Source organism: Schistocerca gregaria, chromosome 3 (assembly GCF_023897955.1).
Source record: "Schistocerca gregaria isolate iqSchGreg1 chromosome 3, iqSchGreg1.2, whole genome shotgun sequence".
Classification (NCBI taxonomy): Eukaryota; Metazoa; Arthropoda; class Insecta; order Orthoptera; family Acrididae; genus Schistocerca; species Schistocerca gregaria.
Window position 1 is genome coordinate 504,833,976 of NC_064922.1, and position 16,004 is coordinate 504,849,979.

The following is a 16,004-nucleotide window of genomic DNA, read 5'->3' on the forward strand; positions in this document are numbered from 1 at the left end:
CGAGTGTTCCGTGAATGTCAGGAATCCGGTAAAATATCAAATCTCCGACATCGCTTCCGCCAGAAAAAGATCCGCAAGAAAGAAACCAACGACGACGAAAGAGAACCGTTGAACGTGACAGAAGGCAACCCTTACGCAAATTGCTGCAGATTTCAATGCTAAGCCTACAAGTGTCAGTGTGCGAACCATTCAACGAAACATAATCAATATGGGCTGTCAGAGCCGAAGGCCACTCGTCAAACGTTGATGACTGCACGACACAAAGCTTTACGCCTGCCCTTCGCCCAGTAACACCGATATTGGACTGTTGATGACTGGAAACGTATTTCCTGGTGGGACGAGTCTCGTTTCCAATTGTATCAAGCGGATGGACGTGTACGGGCTTGTGTTTTGTGTGATTATCAAGTTTGATGATATTCGAAATTAAAGAACCAGACGCAGAATTTGGGATCCACACGTATCAAGAAAGAAAGTCGCACAAGGAATTGGAAGTGAACTGACTAATTGTGGCAGTTTGGCAACGGTGAACGGCTCAGGCGTGACGTTGAGCGTTCTGATCTGAGGATCCAACGCGTTCTAACAACCCTACCACAACAAAGGTCAAAAATTAATTACGATTGTAGTGTTGCTCACGCTGTTAAATATTGCATTTTCGGACAACAACAAAGTTATATTATGTGGCAGGTGTCATGAGAGCACAGTTAATAACGTCATTTCTTGAAATAATGGATAAACTAGGCACTCATCTCTTCGTGTTTCCCACGCTGGTCTCGTTGTGAATTCATGGCTCAATCGTCAAAAATCTAGGTAGTGATGATTCCAAGCTCGGATGCAAAGAGGCCTAGGTGTTATCCTGCGATATTCAAAAGTTTTATAGATGTGTTTCATAAACAATTCTTGAAGATTAAACTTTTGTAAGTTAGGACAATGGTGATGTAAAAAAGTAATCAGCACTCTGAATTTAAGTTACACTTCTTTTTTATTACTTTTTTGCAATATCACGTAACTCGTTCCAAAAAATCACTTCACAATATAAAACATACTTGAAAATATCTTCCTCACTGTTAAAGTTCACATTCCATAAACTGACTACAATTTGCGTCTTTTTAACATGACGACCTAAGCTTGACTCTCTAATAACCGCTTATGCCCCCAAAAATCAGAGTTACAAGTACGTCAAAGATAAGACAAAAGAAAGAATACACATAAGAATAATATCATTGCAATATATACTTATCGATGTACCAAAGCACCTCTACATTAATGAAATCAAATCTCAATGTTGTCACAGAAATATGTTAACTAATTTACAGAAAAACAGTAGAATATTGCTGATATCGAGACGTTGAGATGAGGTGCCGTAATGGTTACGTAATTCAAGTACCATTACAGTGTGAAGTGTCAAGTATCAAGTGATTTTAATCGGACTAGATTAATACCTTGCCTTCTCGGTTGCTGGTGCCGCTCTGACCAGATGTTCAGTTCATTTTACCAGTTATTGCCAAGTACACAATTACTGACTGAATATAAGGAAACTGTCAGAATACAGGTAGAGTGATGCTGCCCCATCGTCAGTGTCACATGGTGGAAGTCGATGGAGCCGGTAGGAGACGTCGAGAATCGAACGGCACGGCCGCGGTGCGCATGCGCGGCTCTGGTGCGCATGCGCGGGCCTCGAAATGACAGGTGGTGGCCGGGGCCGGTCCGTGCCTCTCATTTGGCCGCAGCCGCCGGGCGGCGCAATTTGTCACGTTCCCGATGCGATGGGCCGCAATTTAAACCCGCGACGTGCGCACCGCCAGAAACACTTTAACAAAACTAAGTTGTGGTTAGGGTCATTTTTAAGAGAGCGAGGCGCAACGCCGTGGCGAACAATGAGCGCGTTTAGCAGGGTGTGCAGGAATGGCGGCTGGCGGCAGACTGGTATGGAGCACCACCTCTGCACTCCCCTGCTCCACTCAGTCTCAGTCTCTGACTTCGAAGCCACCAATCTGGTGGTTGGTAGAGGAGAACACCGAATGGTGAATGAGGCCATAACTCCAGACTTCGTGAAAAATCGAGGCTATAATGATCAAATACAAAAGTAGAATTTTTTTGTCATCAGTCTTCTGACTGGTTCGATACAGTACGCTGCTTATTCCTGCCCTGTACCAAACTCTTCATCTAGCACTTACACCCTACGTCGTCAGTTAATCTGAAACGGAACTTGTTCTACCGTTCCATATTTTTATCATTAAATTTCCGGTGCAAGAGAATCAATAGCCAGAGGGTTCTTATCTGCAGAAATAAATAAGTTTGTAACAAATATGGACCAAACAGCGGTTGCTTATTTATTTATTGCCTTTATTTAGCATGTGTCACGTTTCCTGCATCCTTTCCCTTGTGTGACCTGGGCTGTATGAGTCCGAAATTATGTGAAGTAGCAGAAAGCTTTAGTCAGAGATTGTAGCATCGAATGAGTAGGGTGGTTCTGTGGTAGGGTAGTATCAACCCCCAAGAGCGAACAATTCTGGAAAAGACAAACTGTGCAAGTCAGGTTAGAGATATAGCGAAAGCACAAGTATTGGATCTGTCAGGTTGGCGAAACACCCCCTCCGCCTCCACTGTTGAACGTGCAGCGGTTAGGCGATGTGGCCCGCAGGACACTGGTTCGTAGGTAGCAGCGCTGTACAGACGTGGAAGACTTAGCTCTCGACTTTATGGTAATATTATCAAAGATATTAGAATGTTCCAATTCCGTTCGTTACTAACGTCCAGATGTTGAAATCAAGTGTGAGATTATCGTGAAACCCCCATAAGGGAGTCTATTTTTGTAATTTGATTAAATTTCAGTAAGAACTTTGCGTTTGTTCCTTTGTCAGGCACGGAGCGTGTGCCTTAAGCTCAGGGTCGTATTATTGCTCTGATCGTAACAGAAGTTAATGTATTTAATGTATCTTAATGTGGTGTTTCTTTCACACTGATATTTTGGGGGACTTTTTCATTATTTCTTATATGTTTTCTTTGTGTACTTGGTTTCCCGCCATGTGTTCGGTTGGAGCAGCCGCCACATTAATAAAGTGTAGTTTCGTTCCAAAAATGTACTGTAGCTTCACCACAGTTTCGTGTAGCTCAATTTAGAAATACCAAATTTGTGTGGAGAATTTGAGCTCCGAATCATGAAATGTGCGCGTATTCACTTTGGTACGAAACTGTGTCAACGACCGTTAATAGTAAGCTGGGCCAGATCAATTGATACAAGGTACGAGTAAATAATTAAACGGTAGTACGTGAGTAAAAGATACGACAGAAATAATCTTGTGTGTCAGAATTTTTGCATTTCTTTTGGCTGCCCCAACTCGGCCACGTGTGTGAACAAGTTGATAATCAGTAAATATTTCTTGTGCCCCCGTAACTACTTGATTTGCTTACAATCAAATGTGTTACGTAAAATATTCGGGTTAAACTACAGTGTCTATGAAAAGTTCCGATTTTAATGCCTATTGATAAAATGGGGAATTGCATAATTTTTCCCATCGTGTGATAGCCAATGTTTTTTGTCACCCCATAACTACTTTGATTAAAGTACAATGAAGTATGCTACCAAATATTCAGCGTAAACCATTGTATCGCAGAAAGTTGCGATTTTATCGACATTTATTCTGTTGGGATGGAGACGTGCAAAATTTTCCCGCCACATGGTAGTAAATGTTCTTGCGCCCCCAGTTCAGTAACGTGGTGTTGTTTCGGAACACAGGATTAAACCAAAATTTACAATCAGAGTCAAGTGGACCATTTGCTATCCCCTCTTTGGTGCATGTTTGAATGAAGTTTGAAATAATTAAGCAGGTACTCTTCTGCCCTGACCGAGGTCACTTGTAGTGCCTTTTGCTGAACTTGTTCTGCGTGACCTATAGTAATTAAATTAAATATCGATAGAATTAGTATAGGTATAATTGTATGCATGCATAAAATTCCAATGAAGCCTGGTTTGCGCTCACCTCTCCCTTTACACAGTTAAGTGGTGAAAGTACATCCTGTTTATTAGAGATACCATTTGCCATTACGTATAATACGAGATCCCCTGCTGTTGCATAAAAATGGGCAGTAGCTTGTTCCAATAGACACATGACAGAAAGACACCATGGAACTGCTCTTTCTTACTCTTCCGTTCTAATTTCTGGTTCTTGTCGATACTGCGTACGAGCCGAGCAAGAATTTTCCGTTCGAAGGTCAAGAAGAGGTTAACACCACGTTTGTCCTGATTGGACGCATTTGGTAAAACGTGTCCATGGTTCATGTGTCTACATTCACTTCACGCAAGCCGGAAAAAGACATGAATCCCACACTAATCCATTGCCTATATGTAGGTGCTTATATACTCGCTACGGCATATCGGCTTGAGCACTGCCCTCCAACGTAAACTTTTTGATCGCGGTCCTTATCTATGACTCTTCTCTCTCTATGTCTTATACATACCCATCTGAGAATTCCGGATATCTTGCGTAAGTTAGCTTCATGTTCCATGGATCACTTGCAGGGTAAATCTCATTGACGTAGAATGAGTCATTTTACATTCAAGTGACAAATTAAATTCTAAATACGGCTACATGTTGAACATTTACAAGTTTTTTCTTACGTTATCGAACGAAACAATATATTCATAGCGTAAACACTACGCTGAGTGCTGAACACGTGAAACACAACAATGTTTGTATTCTGAAGTTTTACTAATGTGAGACGAAGTGGGAAAAACATCAATGCACTGTAAGAAAAAGTGGGTTCTAAATAGCCTAGAAACTGCTAAAAGAGAAGGTGCAACCAATTTTCTTTCGAACTAAGTCTCCACTAACAACGAAAGAAAAAGCAGTGGTTTGCAGAACATTTGAACAAGGGGGAAAAATAGTGAGTAAATCTTCCGCCAATTTTATGAGGATATATGGTTCTTAATCTATACATACCAAGACAACTCAAGCCTAATCTAATCATTTATTATCCACAATATACAAGCCCAACACAATCTGACTGCTATATAGGAACAACTTGACTTCCAATAATTACCACAAAAGACTAGCCCTGAATTGCAAGAAATCCTAATAATAATAAAAGTCCAAAAAATATAAAATTAGAGGAACATTAAACTACCTCCACCTCTGTTAATTGCCTAAACTCATTTCAGACACAACCCCCCCTTTTTTGTAAGTCACTTTCCTCACAGAAAGCTTTCCTAACACGAACTACAGCAATTACAGCAAGCAGCAACCAAAGCCAGCTAAATAAAAAGGGTCTAACTTCTATAGACTGTAAGTACTAGGAGGCATATGGTTAGCAAAAATTACATACTTGTCAATAACTCCACATCCCAGACATTACCAACATCCATCCTCATTTTAGATTTCCTTGGTTCTCACTTTACAATGTATGTCCTACCAACACAAAGTCTCCTCTAAGAAAAAAACATGTCCATACACTTCTCCATTAGCTCACTAACTGCTAGTCCGTCCAGCCATAGAAACTGTTGCCGAAGGCGCAGAGCGCTATCAGCGATATTAACACAGTCTATAGCGCTGCGAACATACAAACACTCTACTCACATGTTTTTAATACAACGAAAAGGAGTTAGAGTTCGGGTCTCTGTCCAGAACACGGTTTTAATATGCCAGGAACTTTCAAAACAAAAAGGCATCTGAAAAAAAGGAAAAAAGCTTTAGTTAGTTACAGCAAACGTAAGACAAAAATACGAAGATTAACTGATAATAACTGCTGCTGCGGAGGATGGCCACGCAAAACAATGAAATTAGAGGTAGTTCAGTTTCCCAGCGTCGTGGTTTATGATATCCACGTTGCTGCTGAAGAACAAGATTTTCGTTCTCCATAGAGGTCTTAATACGCTAACATAAAACATGTCCCACAGTCTCACAGCAGATTGGCGTCACAATTATGTACCTATAATTATGAACATCTGTCGACCATTCTTGAGAACTGGTATCAGGTGACCCGTTTTCCAAACGGTTGGAACTCTTCTTTGCGCTAACGACCTGCAACAAACACTTGCTAGAAGGAGAGGAGAGGGAGAAAGAGGGGATGGGCAAGTGCGTTTTCGTCCAAGGAAAAGGAATTTCAAGACATGTCATCAGGCACTGATGCTGTCACTCTTTTGGGCCATTTAATTTATTTTACACTGTCTGGGTACAATGCGCCGCCAGTGTATGTATTTACACCGAAGAGCTAAAGAAACTGGTACACCTACCTAATATCGTGTAGGGCGCCCACATGAGAGCAGAAGTGCCGCAACACGACGTTGCATGGACTCGACTAATGTCTGAAGGAGTGCTGGCGGGAATGGACACCATAAATCCGTAAAAGTAAGACGGAGTGGAGACCGCTTCTGAACAGCACGTTGCAAGACATCCTAGATATGCTCAATAATTTTCATGTCTCGGGAGTTTGGTGGCCAGCGGAAGTGTTTAAACTCAGAAGAGCCACTCTGCAGCAATTCTGGTGTGGGGTGTCGCATTGTCCTGCTGGAATTGCCAAAATCTGTTGGAATGTACAATGGACATGACTGGATGAAAGTGATCAGTCAGGACGCTTACTTAGGTGTCACCTCGTTGATGGTGTGTCCCATCGCTCGTGCGCCGACTATAACACCACGTTCAAACTTACTTAAACCTTGATAACCTGCTATCACAGCAGCAGTAACAGATTTAACAACTCCGCCAGAAACTTTCTGTCATATATTGGCTTTGTCGACTGCAGCGCCGTATTCTGGTTGTTACATAACTTTCTACTTGAATTCGCATACCTATGTCAGTTTCTTCGGCACTTCGGTGTATTTCAATTCTATTAGTCCCTCCCCCTTTTTCTGTTCATCTCTTCCGCCCCCTTTCTGTCCTTCTCTTTCGCCCTCTCCTCTGTGCCCAGCTTCCCTAAAACGCACTGTGTCCATCTACTCCTATCCCCCGCCCTATCTGCTACTCCCTTCTCTCTTGTCTATCTGCTCCTCCCCTTCTGTACATATGCTCCTCCTCTCCCCTTCCCCGGTTGAGTATTTTCTTCCCCCGCGACTGGGTGTTTGTTTGTGCTCATCATTTCATCATCATTCGTGAAAGTGGCGAGATTGGACTGTGTTAAGATTAAGAATTTGTATGGGTGCTGATAACCGCACAGTTGAGCACCCCACAAGCCAAACATCATCCTCTCCCCCTCCCCTCTATCTCACCCTCAACCTTCGATCTCTGTCCATCTCCCCATTTATCTGTCCTGCTCTCTTCTTTCTCCATCTATTTCCCCCTTCCCCTCACTCTGTCCATCTCCTCTTGCCCCAACATCTGTGTTCATATTCCCATTCCCCTCCTTTCGGCCATCTCTTCCTCACCCCCTTCTCTCTCCACATTATCATCCCGTCATCGCAACAGGATGTTGCTATTGCTTACCCCCACAGTATTTCTACCCCTATAGGAAGCAATATATACCAGGGCGGGTTGAAATCGATCCAATGGTATAAGAGGAGTTTTTATACGCAGCTTTGTCCGCCAACGCACATGTCACAAATATCCAACATATTTCACACTTATTTGTACATACATACATTTCACCTTTGTCTAGAGAATTTCACCCTGCAGTTTCGTTTTCACGCAGCTCAGCGAGTCTTAAGGACTTTCTCTTGAACTGTATGTCGTATGATGATAGACTTTTGCAGTCACTTTGAGCGGCATATGTGGATACTCGTTGTGAACTGTGTTGCGAACAGAGTTAGTGGCAAATAAGTAATAAATTTAAATTTCATATACGATGCAGCAATTTGTCACGCATCTCAGTGTTCATTCCGTCATATCTCCTTTCCTACTTACTGTACAGTGCTATCGTTTTGCAGGTACATTCAGTGGTATATGTGAATACCAAATGCAAAGTGTGTCGAGAATAGCGTTAGCAGTAAAGGAGTAATAAATTACAAGTGATGCGTCACTTTTACTACATGAAGATCAAAAATATAGTAAGCGAAATCGGTAAACTTGTTTTCCGTAAGATTATTTTCATGTTGTCAGCGAGAAAGTGTTTCTTAAAGGTTTGAAATTAGATGGACAATTTGTTGCAAGTCACTAAGTGCTCTTACTCTCAGATGTAAGATGAATGAAGTATGGGTTTTCTCACGTGGTGGGCTGCACTTCGGTTTGGTTGAAATCGGTTCAGAATTTCAGGAGGAGGTATGGAACATAAATTTATGTAAATATGTACGGATGTTGCATCCTTAATCTCAGTTTCTTTCATTTCTGCGTTTGTACAATGATTCAGTGCTATCTTCGCCGATAAAATATTCCTAAAAACGGATTCAGTATTTCGGCTTTCGTCCCGTCATCTTCCTTTGTTCACTGAGCTAGAAGTGTATTAGGCTTTCCGATTCGGTCGATAAGCAAAATTTTAACTTCAGATTCATTGAAAACATCTCTGGCGGCTCTCTTTGGTTCAAATGGCTCTGAGCACTATGGGACTCAACATCTGAGGTCATCAGTCCCCTAGAACTTAGAACTACTTAAACCTAACTAACTTCAGGACATCTCACACATCCATGCCCGAGGCAGGATTCGAACCTGCGACCGTAGCCGTCGCGCGGTTCCCGACTGAAACGCCTAGAACCCATCAGCCACCACAGCCGGAGAGACTCTCTTCATGCTCATTTACACTTCTTTTAGCTTTTGTTTTTCAGTATAGCTTTAATTTCTTTTAAATATGTTACGAGCTTGTCATTGATTTCGTAGCAACTTTTTAACTCGGCTGTTGAACCATGGCGGGTCTTTTTCATGCTTCACAACCTTGCTCGTCACTGCTATGTATACCACTTTTACATCTATAAAAATCTTGTTGACGGGGGTAGAAGAGATTAGCATTGTACAAATTTCATGTGTAATGGTGGAAGGGTGCAAGTAAGTGAATGATTTCCATGCTTCTTTCACCTCGCACAGGATCATAACCAAAGTGTAACAAAGATGATGGATCTGCTTCCTGCGATATCGCATTTATGCCTCTGAAGTCTTAAACAATTTCACAACAAACCGCTCGCATTGTCATTAACTGTCAACATGAGAGGTTACTTCCGTATATCAGAAATACTTAATATCAAGGCATATACAAAACTTGATCAATACGTATCCCTCACGTACTCTCTTCTGTCGTCAGACTGAGAAGAATTAATCTGCCTACAGGACCACAGGTATCATAAACATAGTCATCCTTAACACAAAACAAAAATGGTTGGAATACAACAGCGTATTCCAGCGATACGTTTCATTGTTCCGTATGGTAATGTAGATGAAATGTAGCGGATTCCAATTTTTCATGTGTCCTAATTGGCACAATAGCGTTACTTACGTCAGAAACGCTTTAATGATATTTTACTTGCCAGATAAGAGTCACGTTCATTGAAATCATTATCAATGCACATTTTGTTCATTGAGGAGTTATCCTGTTAATTTTACTTGTAGCGAAACTTTTTTATCTTTGAAAGACTGAATCCAGACTCTGACCTATGGCAAGGATACTGGGGGAAAAGAATTAATTATGTGGTGCGACATACTTTTTGCATATACAGCGTTAATCGTGGTTATAGGTCTGGTATATGAACATTTTACAGCTGGAAATATTAAGTTTTCACGCGAAGTCATTGTTGATATACTTCTGTCTATTCAAGCTGTAAAAGTGGACAAATGAAATTCTCAACTAAGAACTGAGCAAAACGTAGCTCATATCAATCAAGTATATGTTACTGACTATTTGAAACTCAAAGCCTCATTCCGAATACTGCCATTCGCAAGCTACTCGCAAACAGTTGCGTAATGCGTGTGAGCTTAACCGACCACCTCGAAGTTAGGTCCTTCTTCGTGTTTTAAAAACTCTGCAGAGTCGTTCCCATAATCCCATGGCGCTATTATCATAAGGAAAAAGGGAATAGTGGAGAGTTAGTCACAGCCACAGTGATGTTACTGAGGTCATTCACTCACTGGTGTCGAACAGGCGATTAGTGGAACTCAGAAACTCTTAGTCGGGCCGTGAGATGTACTCTCGGATAGCCAACTGATAGCGCAGAGTCGGCGAAAGGAAGGTATCTACATCTACATCTACATCTACATCCATACTCCGCAAGCCACCTGACGGTGTGTGGCGGAGGGTACCCTGAATACCTCTATCGGTTCTCCCTTCTATTCCAGTCTCGTATTGTACGTGGAAAGAAGGATTGTCGGTATGCTTCTGTGTGGGCTATAATCTCTCTGATTTTATCCTCATGGTCTCTTCGCGAGATATACGTAGGAGGGAGCAATATACTGCTTGACTCTTCGGTGAAGGTATGTTCTCGAAACTTTAACAAACGCCCGTACCGAGCTACTAAGGGTCTCTCCTGCAGAGTCTTCCACTGGAGTTTATCTATCATATCCGTAACGCTTTCGCGATTACTAAATGATCCTGTAACGAAGCGCCTTGCTCTCCGTTGGATCTTCTCTATCTCTTCTATCAACCCTATCTGGTGCGGATCCCAAACTGCTCAGCAGTATTCAAGCAGTGGGCGAACAGGCGTACTGTAACCTACTTCCTTTGTTTTCGGATTGCATTTCCTTAGGATTCTTCCAATGAGTCTCAGTCTGGCATCTGCTTTACCGACGATCAACTTTATATGATCATTCCATTTTAAATCACTCCTAATGCGTACTCCCAGATAATTTATGGAATTATCTGATTCCAGTTGCTGGCCTGCTATTTTGTAGCTAAATGATAAGGGACCTATCTTTCTATGTATTCGCATCACATTACACTTGACTACATTGAGATTCAATTGCCATTCCGTGCACCATGCGTCAATTCGCTGCAGATCCTCCTGCATTTCAGTACAATTTTCCATTGTTGCAACCTCTCGATACACCACAGCATCATCTGCAAAAAGCCTCAGTGAACTTCCCATGTCATCCACCAGGTCATTTATGTATATTGTGATTAGCAACGGTCCTATGACACTCCCCTGCGGCACACCTGAAATCACTGTTACTTCGGAAGACTTCTCTCCATTGAGAATGACATGCTGCGTTCTGTTATCTAGGAACTCTTCAATCCAATGACACAATTGGTCTGATAGTCCATATGCTCTTACTTTGTTCATTAAAAGACTGTGGGGAACTGTGTCAAACACCTTGCGGAAGTCAAGAAACACGGCATCTACCTGTGAACCCGTGTCTAAGGCCCTCTGAGTCTCGTGGACGAATAGCGCGAGATGGGTTTCACACGACCGTCTTTTTCGAAACCCATTCTGATTCCTACAGAGTAGATTTCTAGTCTCCAGAAAAGACATTATACTCGAACATAATACGTGTTCCATAATTCTACAACTGATCGACGTTAGAGATATAGGTCTATAGTTCTGCACACCTGTTCGACGTTCCTTCTTGAAAACGGGGATGACCTGTGGCCTTCTCCAATCCTTTGGAACGTTTCGCTTTTCTAGAGACCTACAGTACACCGCTGCAAGAAGGGGGGCAAGTTCCTTCGCGTAACTGCGTAACTGCGTTCAAGAAGCGATCCACCACATACTTCCAACTTGTCACAATTGCCTATCGCAGGATACATCACAATGCAAACACATGTCGTTTCTAAGTAAAGTGAAGTGTAGTTGAATTTATTGCTTATTGTAAGATGATGAGGGATAGGTTCTTGCAAGTGGCATGAAACGTATGATTCCTACCCTCCACTTGATGTCTTTCTTTAACGATAGGTAAACACGGTGTCTCAAGAGAAACTCAAAGTAATGTTGTGTTTGCGTTTTTAATGATGAAGGTGAAGGGAAACCATGAGACCCAGTACCAGAATTACTTTGTTCCACGTGAACAGCGCCAAGGTTGTGACAAATTTGAAGCCGACACTGGTCTTATTCTGAGTGAAGGTTAGCATACGTCTGTTGTGCCCAGTCGGCGAAACTTATTTATCTAAACCCCAAAAATATACTCCCATTAGAAACCTAGACGCAAGTCAGGAGAATCTCCAAGGACTTATGTTAGACACCATTAACCTCTAAAAATCGGTAGTTTGTGTCAGTGAAGTAGAGAAATAAATTTCTGGAAAGACCTTCGGAATATCTAAGGGACTGAAACAAGGCTCATGTCTGTCTCTGGTGTAGAAAGTGCATGGGCATGAGGATTGAACTAGGGACATACATGGTAATAAGCTGTTGTCCAGAACTAAAGCACAAATCGCTATTTTCCCATACTGTGTATAATTCATGATTTAATCATACAAACTATCAACAGATGTCCGTTAGATCATTTTCTGCATGGAAGATGGTATTCCCCTTAAGAGACTACCACTCCAGTGATGGCATTAGAGCATCTATCAAACGGGGTAGTGTTTTCCGGGTAGTTCCATATCCACAATCTCTGTGTACCCAGTCACAGACGGTGCAGTATGGCACAGAGAAGATGCCTATCAGACTCTCTGCGGTGGAGCGCCATAGGAAGGATGGAAGCAGGACAGTCGCAAACTGATGTCGGACAGTGGCCTATTGAGAATCGTTCTGTTTCTCGGATGTGGCGACAATTTATAGAGAAAGAACTTGTGTCCACAGGACCAGGTCAGGGTCGACCGTGTATGATATCAGTAAGAGAGGACCGTCCCTTGGCTGTAAGGTCACTGCACTGCACGGAAATAGGCTCCTAAGCTCGCAGAATCCACTGGACGTGCTGTGTCGGGGAAAAACGGTGTACAGAATGCTTTGTTAGAGGGCCCACTGTCGTCGGAGACATGCTTTAGGGGTACCTCTGGCGTGTCTTCACAGATGGGAAAGTCGTGGGTGGAGCCATCAACATGCCACCTGGACGGTAGAAAATTGGGCCAATGTTCTTTTCGCAGATGAGTCCCGATTTGGTCTGGAGAGTGATTGGAAAGGGATAGATACTGAGGAGGATCTCTAATGGTGTTGAAAGGTGGCTACACTGAGTCACAGCGATAGAGATTGCGCCAAAGAGTATTATTACGCCGCCTCCACTGGGGCAGTTGTTGTTCAGAGAATGTCTAGGGCAGTTGTAGTTCAGAGGTTGCCGTGGGCAGTGCTTGTTGAGAGAATGTCGTGAGCAGTACTAGTTGAGAGCATGTCGTGTGCAGTTGTTCTGTTGGGCGAAACAGCAGATGCTGTTCGGTTGGTGTAATGTATAGATGGAAGATGTTGCAATGATCACAGTGTATTTTTCGTCAATACGTATGAAGGTAACAAGATTTTTTTATTTCAAATTTCCTAAATAACAATGTCTCTTGGTCACAGGTTCAGTCAACAAAGCATTTGGCTCGAGTTCATGTATTAGGCTTGTAATTCTGGTTTCTACGTGCAATTATAGTATTTGCGGTTTTTCAATTACTTCATTGTAAATGGTGTTTAAAATTTCTTGTCGTATTGAGGAAAAATCGTGCCAGATACATGTACGTTGAACCACACTACCACACAGAGAACAGTTATACTGGTGCTTTGTTGTTTCGTAGCTTTTATAGTTGCAGGGGACTTAATTAATTAATTGTGTTAACGGAAATTCCCCTTCATTTTTTATTGTCATTTTATGCAGTCAGATTGCGCACTAATACTAGTCAGGGCCAACCGGTTACGAGACTCCGTAACCGGACACACAGCTACTAAAATTATTGAATTTTCATCATTTTTATAACTAATCCCCTTGCAGTATGAGCAGGAGTTATTTTGACAACTCGAGCGCCTCTTCGTGAAACTGTACGAATGAATAGGCAAGTTTTAACTGCTGCCAGGTAACGTGAAGAGACCTTGGGACCTCAAGTGCTGTTGTAGCGATGTGCTGCGGGCCCAGACTTCCTCTTGATGGACAAAAAATGCTCGATCTTGATGTTTTCTTGGAAACAGAGGACATTGCACGGAATGCACAGGGAGATGGGTTGCATCACGTCAATATCCAGAAACCATTCGCCAAGACTTGGGAGCCTGTCCGCAGGAAGAGTGGGCGTTATTGCCTCAGTATGAGATTGATGACATTATTCGCACCAAACCCCGGCGTTGACAGGCCTATAATTCCGCCAGACGTGGCCACACTCCATACCTGGTACATTAACTAGTTGTCGGAATATGTGAGCAAACCGGTTAAATTGGAAGAAACAAAAACATTTTTGTCTACCGTTATGCATGTTACAGCTGTTTACATTCTGTGTCTCTACTTTACTGTCACTTGTTTATACTGTTCTGTGGCAAAGTAAGCGCAACCTTATAAAATTTCCGTTTGTTACTTTAATTTTGGACACCATTGTATTTAAGGAAAAGCATTAATTTCGAGCGTTTTATGGTTCGTGTTAGTTTTCAGGAGTCATAGAAGCCAGACCTTAGTTGGAAGAAAAATTTGCTTTCGAGAGTTTGACGACACAACATTTCGTAGTTCCAGGCCGATTTTCGTTATTTTCAAATTAGTCAATGCAAGACGATGTGACTGTGCTTATCGTACTAGCTATTACGAGAAAGAAAGTACTAGCATAAAGCTTGAACTTTTGTTGGTTACATCGTATGCCATTACTAATCAATACTGCACCTGTTTGTCTGTTGAGAGCCCACAAAACAATTGCGTTAGTAGGTGCAGTCTCTGCGAGACTGTGGTGGAACGCAGCCTTCATACCAGCATGCAGCCACTGTTGTCGTGCGAAGAGCTATTCACAAGCGAAGAATGGCACCTTCGTACTCACATTACGCAGCGTGGCTGAGTTCAGTTATTACTGCGAGTAGAGAGCAGTATAATGGGAAACTGCAGCTCAATAAATGAACAACGAAACGTATTGTGCCGGTCGGGGTAGCCGAGCGCTTCTAGGCGCTTCAGTCTGGAACCACGCGACCGCTACGGTCGCAGATTCGAATCCTGCCTCGGCATGGATGTTTGTAATGTCCTTAGGTTAGTTAGGTTTAAGTAGTTCTACGTTTTACGGGACTGATGACCTCAGAAGTTAAGTCCCATAGTGCTCAGAGCCATTTGAACCATTTTTTGAAACGTATTGTACATTTTAACAGTAAATTAAAGTCCGATTAGCTTGAATAAATTTTCCAGGAAAGGATGATTAATGAAATAAAATCCACCTCAACCACCTTTCCTGCTCTCTGAGGTCCCTCCGCTACTATTGTTGTCGTCTGCTTGGATCAGTACACGTGATATTGCTATGCCAAAACTTTGGGCACTTTGCACATACCTGTTTTCAAATTTCTACACATGACTCACTGAATTCCTCCTGTAAACTTTGGGGAACACCATCCAGAGCGGAGCGTAAAACTGTATAACATCACTTAACTTTAATTTTTTGTTCTCCCTTGTTACCCTATTCTTGACAAAGGCCCAAATAAGTTCGATGAGGCTGAATTAGCAGTGTTTCGCAGGCAACCACAGGATTTAATTTCCTTGTCCGTTGAGCCCATGTATTCTTTTGACCTGAAGTGCGGTCTTACATTTTCCAGTTGGCCTGCATTAATAAATTCCTCGTATAGTATGGAATTAGATGGGAGATACACGTTATTGCTTTTCACCAATTCAGTATTAGAGCCGTTCCTCCATTTTATACTTGAATGTCGTAATACTAGTCTTAACAAAGTACGATAAGAAGCCTTATCTATAATAGTAGGAGACACTTGGTAATTTTTCTAGAGCGTTCTTCAACCATTCTTATTCGTGTCTGGTATTCATCGCAGAATGAAAATCTGTACCTCCTCTTTGCTGAGTAAAATAAAAGCCAGCATCTTGCATGAACCAATCTTCGCTCCCAAAGCCTCATATTTTAATACTTTTTCCACAACCGAACGTTGTTTGAATCCCTCGTTTCCAGTCATTCCACTCTTGAACGCTTGTTCTGTGATAATCGTATACATTGTCTTATGCACAAAGCATTTTTTGTTCCTGACTTCCAAGCTTTCTGGAATGATTTGCCCCACACCAACTCTTATCATTGTAATAAAAAGTCCAGCCTGTGTTTCGCAAGTGTACCTCCTCTTTGCTATTTTCCCTCAG